Source organism: Choloepus didactylus, chromosome 3, assembly GCF_015220235.1.
Source record: "Choloepus didactylus isolate mChoDid1 chromosome 3, mChoDid1.pri, whole genome shotgun sequence".
Taxonomy (NCBI): domain Eukaryota; kingdom Metazoa; phylum Chordata; class Mammalia; order Pilosa; family Megalonychidae; genus Choloepus; species Choloepus didactylus.
Genome location: NC_051309.1, coordinates 15,094,638 through 15,102,893, shown reverse-complemented (window position 1 = coordinate 15,102,893; position 8,256 = coordinate 15,094,638). Strand labels below are relative to the sequence as shown.

At 49.1% G+C, this 8,256-nt stretch overlaps 1 long non-coding RNA gene across 3 annotated transcripts; it reads right to left on the bottom strand.

Annotated features, from left to right (window-relative positions):
* Positions 1-1,690: 1,690 nt before the first annotated feature.
* On the bottom strand, positions 1,691-7,091 carry LOC119529234. 3 transcript variants are annotated; one of them, XR_005215838.1, is made up of 3 exons: positions 6,846-7,091; positions 5,112-5,708; positions 1,691-4,773 (listed from the first exon to the last, which is right to left on the bottom strand). It is a non-coding gene; the product is annotated as an uncharacterized LOC119529234 (long non-coding RNA). The 3 variants fall into 3 exon arrangements; XR_005215837.1 differs by lacking the exon at positions 6,846-7,091 and having other exon boundaries at positions 1,691-4,778; positions 5,112-5,850; XR_005215836.1 differs by lacking the exon at positions 6,846-7,091 and having other exon boundaries at positions 5,112-5,850.
* Between the last annotated feature and the right edge of the window lie 1,165 nt (positions 7,092-8,256).

Genomic DNA, 8,256 nt, shown 5'->3' with positions numbered 1-8,256 from the left:
GGGGTTGACAGTGCTCTGGTATATATATACACTGACTGATTAGAAACACACAGAACAGAAATGACTGTTTCTAAATTACTCATTAAATGTCTCTAGTTCTTGTTGTCATGTTTACTATGCTTACTGTTTGGCATTGTAGCCAACCTTCTATCTGAATGACCAGTCTTGGCAAAGGCACAAAATCCCAATAATTATTAATAATAATAATAGATTGAGCAATAGAGTGAAAAAATCCAGTGGCTTCAAACTACAAATAAACAAAGGTTTATTTCTTGCTCTCATTTTATGCTCATGGCAGGGCTCTGTTCCTCGCAGCCGCTGCTGCTGCCTCCGCCGTGATGGTTGCCAGAACCGGGAGACGCTGCTGCTGGGGGGTCTCGCACTCATAATTGAGTGCTCACTCTAGAGGTGACAGCTCACTTCCACATGCAATTTATTGGCCAGAACTGACGGCCAGGGAGCGCCGTCCGCCCTGCACCTGAGGGGCAGGGAACTGGAAATCTTTAGGCAGCAGTGTTCTTAAGTACTACAGGCAGCCTCAGTTGACTCCTGCTGCATGGGTGGAGTCTTCCTTCCTTCACATCCTGGAAGGAGCACTCACCGAGCACCTGCCGTGTGTCAGGAACGCGAGCAGATGCTGGAGATGAAAAGTTGACATAGACGAGGCCCTGCCCTCAGCTGCTCCTGGAGAGGGGTGCTACCCTGCAAATACGCACTGGACGTTATGTGAGTTTTGACTGGTTCCCTTGTCCTGCCCAAGGGGAGCAAGGATGTCTAAGGGGAGTCCTGAAGACATGGTCAGTCATGCAGAGGCAGAGGGAGAGAGGTTTCCTGGGCCATGAGGACAGCAGGAGCCGAGACCAGGTGACCTCCACGCGGTGCATCTGCTATGAGGCAGGATGATGAAGGGGGGTGAGCCCGGGGGCTGCAGGTCAGTAAGGAGGGAGCATCCGGGGAAGAGAGTGAGGCCTGTTACAGGGCAGTGAAGTGGGGATGGAGGAAAATGGCCAAGGTTCAGGAAACCATGGCATGCTGGTCTTGGGGTCTGAGATCTCCCAGACCAGCAGAGCAGAGAGGGAGGGGAAAGTAGGCAGCTGGCAGGAGAGAGCTGCAGGCTCTGGAGCCCAGCACCTCTGCCTAATAGCTGTGTTACCCTAGACAGTTTATTTGGCCTCTCTGTGCTTCAGTTTCCCCATCTCCAAAATGGGAATAAACAACAGAAAGCTCATATCTACGAGAAAAGTACATTAGTGGGTGCAAAGGGCTTAGCCCAGGGACTGTGGTAAGGGGCCGTAGGGGCTGCAGAAGTACAGGGACATTCACTCAGAGCTCCTCCAAGGGGCTCCTGCCTCCCCCGCCAGGTCTGGCCTGCTCTGCCACCTGAAATGTCCACATGAGCGGCTCCTGTCTGAAGTCCCGGGACAAAGGACGCTGTGGCCCAGGGGACCCGAACAGAGTCCCTTTCGATTTGCTTCACTGCGTCCTTCCTTTTCTGGCCGGAGGCTGACCCGAGGGTGGGGTGGGCTCCAGGCAGCAGGATATTTTCTGCTGAGTCACCCTGCCTGGCCTCTCCTGGCTGGGGTGACCGAGGAAAGGGCCCCCAGCTTCCTAGCGGGAGGAGCCAGCTCCCCCCAGGGCCATTTCTGTTCTGTAAAAAAAACAAAAGCAAAAACAAAACAAAACAAAACCAAAAAACAAAAAGTAGCATTTTATTTTGGAGGATCAAAAGGCCTTCCAAGGAAACAATAGAGGTTTTTCTAAGGGCATGGTGGACTGTCTGCCAATGCTCAGCCTGCCAGAAGAGGAGGGACTGTTGTCACTGGGCTTTTTGCCATGAATTTGCATCAGTTCTCAGAGCAGGAGGCGGCAGCCGAGGAGGGGCTGGGTTCCGATCTTATTTTTACCACTTAATAGCGAAGTGCCCTCGGTGGAGCTTTTTAGATGCACTGTTTCACTTCCACAGCTGCAAGATCTGGATAATAATAATTGCAGATCTTTTTGAGCACCTGGGTATGCCAGGCTCCCTATCAAGCTTTCACAGCACCCTCTCACTCAGTTCTCACCAGCCTTTGTGCTGGGTTCTCTCCTCATTCCCACTGAACAGAGGAGGAAACCGGCACTCAGAGAGGTTAAGTCACTTGTGTGAGGTCACACAGCCAGTAAGTGTTTGAACAGGCAATCTGACATTCGCTCGACAGTTCCTTCTCACACGGGCTTCAAGGATTTGTGGAGTTGTGCTCAGCAGAGTCTCACACTCAGCAAGTGTGCAAGAACTGGCTGCCAACAGTGTTTGAAGTCAGTCACTCCTTTATTACAGGTGTGACTGTTTATTCCTTAAAACGGACAAATAGCAGCCACAAAGCATTGGCTTGCCTGGATGGCTTTGGTCCTGACATGGAGGGGTGGTGGGCAGGGACCCCCAGGGATGTGGCCACACCCAGCCCACAAGCTCCACACTGGTGACATTTGCTTTTGAACTGTCTTGAGCTGCCCTTGTTTTGAAGCTGCATGACTTTCAGTCTCAATGTACTTACTTTGTGGTTTCAGACTCAAGTGTGTAGGTTGTAGGAATTTCACGAATTCCAGATGGGCTTAAGACATTTAAATTGCCACTGACAGGTGTGTAATGCCTAATTTGGAACTCCACGTGTGTCTGATAAATATTACTCCTTAGGGAGTAAAAACATTTCTAAACCACCTCGAAACTAGCCCATTTTGCTTACTAGCTGATGGCCCGATAATACCAGGTCCTCTTGGTATGTTTTTTAATAGACTTATTTTTAAAAGCAGTTTCAGGTTTACAGAAAAACTGTACAGAAAGCACAGAGTCACCACCACTACCACACAATTTCCCCTATTATGCATTAGTGTGGGGCATTTGTTACCAATGATGAACCAATGCTGATACATTATTGTCGGAATTCACTGGGGCTGAAGTGATAAATACTACAGGCTGGTTGGCTCGGGGCTTTGGAGGCAGGAAGCCCAATGTCAAGGTACTGGCAGAGTCCTGCTTTTTCTGAAGTCTCTAACGTCTGCTTGCCAGCAGCCCATCGCTCAGCCCCGGCCTCCTTCCCTGTCCACCTCTCTCCCCATCTGTCTCCCCCTGACTCCTGCTACCGAGTCCGAATTTCCTCAGCTTATAGGGACACTGGTCATAATGCAGCAAAGCCTACCCTTATCTTTGAATCCCATTTACAGATGATCCATTTACCACTGAGTTTATATCCACAGGACCGGGGGTTAGGAAGTGGACATGGCTTCATGGGGAACATGATTCAGCTAATACCAGTTACTAGTAATGGAAGTCCGTAGTTTACCTTAGGGCTTCTCCTTTGCATCAGTTGGATTTTGATAAACGCATGATGTCATGTACCCACCATTACAGCATCAAAAGCATTTTGCTACCTTAAAAATGCCCTGTGCACCACCTATTCATCTCCTCACTCCTTCCCTGAACCCTTGGCAGCCCCTGATCTTTTTACTGTCTGTAGATTTGCCTTTTCCAGAATGTCGTGTATTTGGAATCATAGAGTATGTAGCCTTTGCAGACTGGTGCCTTTCACTTGGCCCAATGCATTTAAAGTTCCTCTATGTCTATTTTGTAGCCCGATGGTTCATTTATTTTTTTCACTGAGTAATACTGCATTGTATGGATATACCACAGTTTCGTTGTCCTTTCCCCGTGCAAGGATATCTTGGTGGCTTCTGAATTGTAGTACTTCTGAATAAAGCTGCTCTAAACATTCATGAGGGTACTGCTTTTTAAGAAGGTCAAAGGTGAGATACTTGCTCCTCTCCCACTTTTTCTCTTCCAGCGCCAACCCACACTGTTGGAGCCGAGAGAACATTATCCGCTTGGTCATCGTCAAAATCAAATTACAGAGAAAGCAGGTGCTGACAAGTCCTGTCACTGCACAAAGTTAATTAAAAAAATAAAAAGGCAAGTGACCCAGTTTCTGCAGCTTGTCATTTGGGGCTCAGAGTCTGCCCTCCCCATGCAGAGCAAACTGGAAACGCTGCAAATGATGTCAGCTCACTCTGCAAGAGACGGGGAGATGGGCTGGCAAGACCTGCAGTGCCAAGCCTGGGAGCTGCCTGCCATTTGGGTCCTGTCAGAGGCCCTGCCGACACCATCCATCTTCAGCTTACGGCTGAGCCTTTTCGGGGGTTGGGTTTTCTTGTTCTGTTTTGTTCAGCATGGCATTCAAGATTCCTTCACAGAAATCTGTGTTGGGGCAGGAAAATGCTATGTGAATTATGTCCTCATGAAGTCACCATCTGGCCAATATTCATCTTGCTTAGCAAAATACCAAGGATATCCTTCACACAGACACGGGGACAGATCATTGCCCACAAGTGGCCGCAGTAATAAACCAGTGTGCAATCAAGTGTAATTAATGCACCTGGTGCCCCTCTCGGACTTGCAGCCCCGCAGTTTCCCATCGCTTGGCTTTTCTTGCATATGTGTGGATTTTACTCCCACCCCTTTTGGGGTGGGAGTAGTGGTTTGCAGCTTGAATCAGCTCCAGCGTCTTCAGCAGTAAATAAGTCACCGTCATGGGGTAGGTAAAAATGAGAGGTTTGTGTGTGTTCAAGAAGCTGCATCACAGGCAAAAATTACAATACTGAGCTGCATTCTGTGGCCTGAAAAGGCCATTGTCCTGTTTGTCTGGAATCTGTTCTGCTGTTGGCACTCTCTGGCTTTTGAAGGTCAGGCCTGGCTACTGGCTTCCCAAGTGTTTTGCATCAGACGGAAGACGTGAAGGGATCCTGAGCTTAAACAAATAACAAGAATAAAATGAAAACCCACGACGACCTGCCATGCCTTTTCTGTCAGCAGAATCGCACACCACCCTTCCTCTCTTTTCGTACCAGTCCCTCCTGGTGGTGTCTTAAAGTGGCGATGGGGCAGAGCCTGGAAAGGGTTAGTAAGTAGGGCAAGGGGGAGCAGAGGGTGAGGAAGAGCTGACAACGAAGATGACTGCTGCTTGGGTGGGCTGGGAGTCGGGGGGGGGGGGGGGTCTTGGCACACCCCTAGGACTCCTTATTTGGGGTTTGGGGGTGTGGGGCAGGAAGAGCCTTTGTCAGGCACACACAGGGAGGGTGACCTGGGTCTTTGCAGCACTCCAGCTCTCACGAGGGGCAGGGCCGTTCTCTCAGGGTGACCTTGCTGGAGTCTCTGCAGTCTGGGTCACCTGGCAGCTCCCTGCTTATCCTCCTGTGTCACTGTCACTTCAACATGGAAATAGCAAAATTACAAGCAGCAATTAAAGGTTTCAAAGGCCCTTGAGTGTCATTAGGGGCTTGTCACCACCTTTCTGCAGCTCCACGATGAATGGCTCCCAATTGTCTCCTATCAAATTAAAGCTCCTTATCTTAGGCTGTACGATCCTCTGCTAATTGGCTCCCGCTTACTTAATTCATCTTTTATTCTGAAGCACCTTGTCCCACCGTCTGCACGCCATCTCAGAAGGCTTCTAATTGCCAGCTCTCTTCAAATCAATTCCATTCAACAGATGTGCATTGGCTTTCCACTCCAGAGCCAGGCTCTGATAGAAGAGGAGGCAGTTAGGTAAATGAATCAGAGGTCAGTCACGTCATAACATAGAAAGCCTTACCCAGTTTGGTTTGAATCCTGGTCCAAACTTCGTTGCTGAGTCATCTTGGGAAAGTTACTTAAACTCTCCCAGTCTCTGATCAGCAAACTTGGGGGTAAAACAGGGACAATAATGCAGAGTTATTATAAGAATTGAATAAAGTTTTCTTTATCAACCTACGATCTGTCTCTATCTATTTATCAACTATCATCTCTCTCCATCTCTCTACTCTCTATCATCTATTTTTATATCTATATTCATTGGGAGTGAAATTGTAGTGTACCCCCACCCCCACCCCACCCCGCTGAAAGAAATGTTCAAGTTCGAACATCTCCAGTACCTGTGGATGTGACCTTATCTGGAAATGGAGTCTTCCATTTGTTATCTAGTTAAGATGATGACTCACTGGATTAGGGTGGACTCCAAACCCAATGGCTGGGGTCCTTACAAGGAGAGGGAGATTTGGAGACACAGAGAGACAGAGGGAAGAAGGTCATGTGAAGATGGAGGAGAAATTGGAGTGAATCAGCTACAAGACAAGGAATACCAAGGATTGTCAGCCACTGCCGGAAGCTAGAAGAGGCAAAGAAGGATTCTTTCCTAGAGCTTTTAGCGGCAGCATGGCTCTCCAGTCACCTTGATTTCAGACTTCTAGACTCCAGAACTGTGAGACACGTTAATCCACCAAGTTTGTTGCTTTGTTCCAGCAGTCCTAGGAAATGAATATTCTATCTATCTGCCTGTCTATCTATCTATCTATTTTTATATATGTCATAAGTGATCACCTCTATATATACTAAACCCTCAATAACCCATCCTTATTTTTAATGGGATCCAGATAGGACACGGAGAAGGAGTGATCATCTCTGCCCACATCTGCAAAGCCTTCCTAGAAGAGGGGACGCTTGAGCTAAGCTCTTCCTCTTCCAGTAGACACAGGAGGAAAGTACAGTTATAGTGGAGGGAACTACATGTGCAAAAACAAGGAGGCAAGAAACAGCCAGGCACGTTCCAAGAACAGCAAGTACACCTAGAGCCCTGGTTTCCATGGCGGGGGGAGGGTAGGGAAGAGGGTGCGTGGTGAGAGAGGACGGTAGAAGATGGCCTTGGAAAGGCAACTAGGAGCGAGGCCAACCCTCGCCCAGGCCCCACCTCCCTGCATTCTCAGGCTGTTTGAAGAACGTGCCTCTACCTTCTCTGTGTTGTGTGACTTCTGCCCTCCTTCTCAATACCGCTCACACTCACCTTTTCATTTCATCCTTACATACTTCCAAGTTCCAGTTAGTACAGTCCCCCAGCACTGCTCAGGGCTGCTCCACTGTTTTCTGCCACCTTGTCTGTGCTCTACGTGTAAACCCTCCAGGGTAGAGACCTTCTAGGGGACTTCCCCGGCATTCAAGTTTCAACAGCACTTTGCATACAGAGGGAGTTTCAGAAATGCTGTTGCTTCACCAGGTGGACTCCGAACTGGCAGGTGGGGGATGGGTCTGGGAAGCAGAGCACAGTGACCCTCTATTGAGTGATCAGCCTCTCTGATCCAAACTTCTTATATCCCCAGTACAGGCACCACGTTTGCGAGGAGGTTCTGAGGCGAGGGAAGAGGCAAAGGAACTTTGGAGAAGGGTGAAACCTAAAGGGAAACTTTGCTTCCTTAATTTGGCAGGTCCTTTTGGGGAAAAGAGCCAGCCAGCTTTATCTTGGCTTGTTTGCCTGGACAGGCTTGGAGTCCCGGAAGCTGCACTCACCCTTCCCTTCTCAAGTGCGCAGATCCCCAGATGGGCCCTTTTGCCGAGCCGAGGTGCCCTGATTACCACTTTGGGCCATGTTCCTCAGGAGGCAGCGGGCATGATGTAACCAGCACAGCTCTGGTGTCAGCCTCATAAAACCCTGGGAGGAGAGAGCTGGGCTCGGAAAGATTGCCAAACAGCTGAGGTCTCCTTGCCAGGAAGTGACCAACGGACCTGGGATTTCACTTGAGGATTTTCTGACACCACAATTCATCCTCTTTCTACTACCCCACCCAGCCAGAAAGCAAAGATGTCTCCTGCACTCCCAAGCTTAGAGAACCAGGGTGCCAAGAGGGAAAAGCATGCAAAGACAGGAACCCAGCAAGAAAGCACCGTAAGGGTTGGATCTTACAGGCTTCAAACTAGGAAACTACAGGGCGGAGACAAAAGAGAGGGCAGTGAGGGGAGGGGGACAGGGTCTGTGTAGAGATTAGAGTTGGAGGTTTTATTAGTTACCTAGAGCCACTGTAACAGAGTGCCGCTAATTGGGCCACTTAAAGCAATAGAAGTTTATTCTCTCACAGTTCTGGAGGCAGAAGTTCAACATCAGGCGTTGGCAGGGTTGGTTCCTTCTGGAGCTTCTGAGGGAGAATGTGTCCCATGCCTCTCTCCTAACTTCTGGTGGCTGCCAGCAATCCTTGGCGTTCCTTCACTTCTAGATGCTCCAGAGACCACCTAAGTCCATCATCTCAGAGTGTGCTCCTCTCTACGTTCTGTGTGTCCCCATCTCTGTGTCCAGCGTTCCTTCTTCTTATGAGGACACAGTCATATTCGATTTAGGGCCCACCCTGATCCAGTATGACCTCATCTGAACCTGATGACATCTGCAAAGACCCTATTTCCAAATCAGGTCACCGTCATAGGACCGA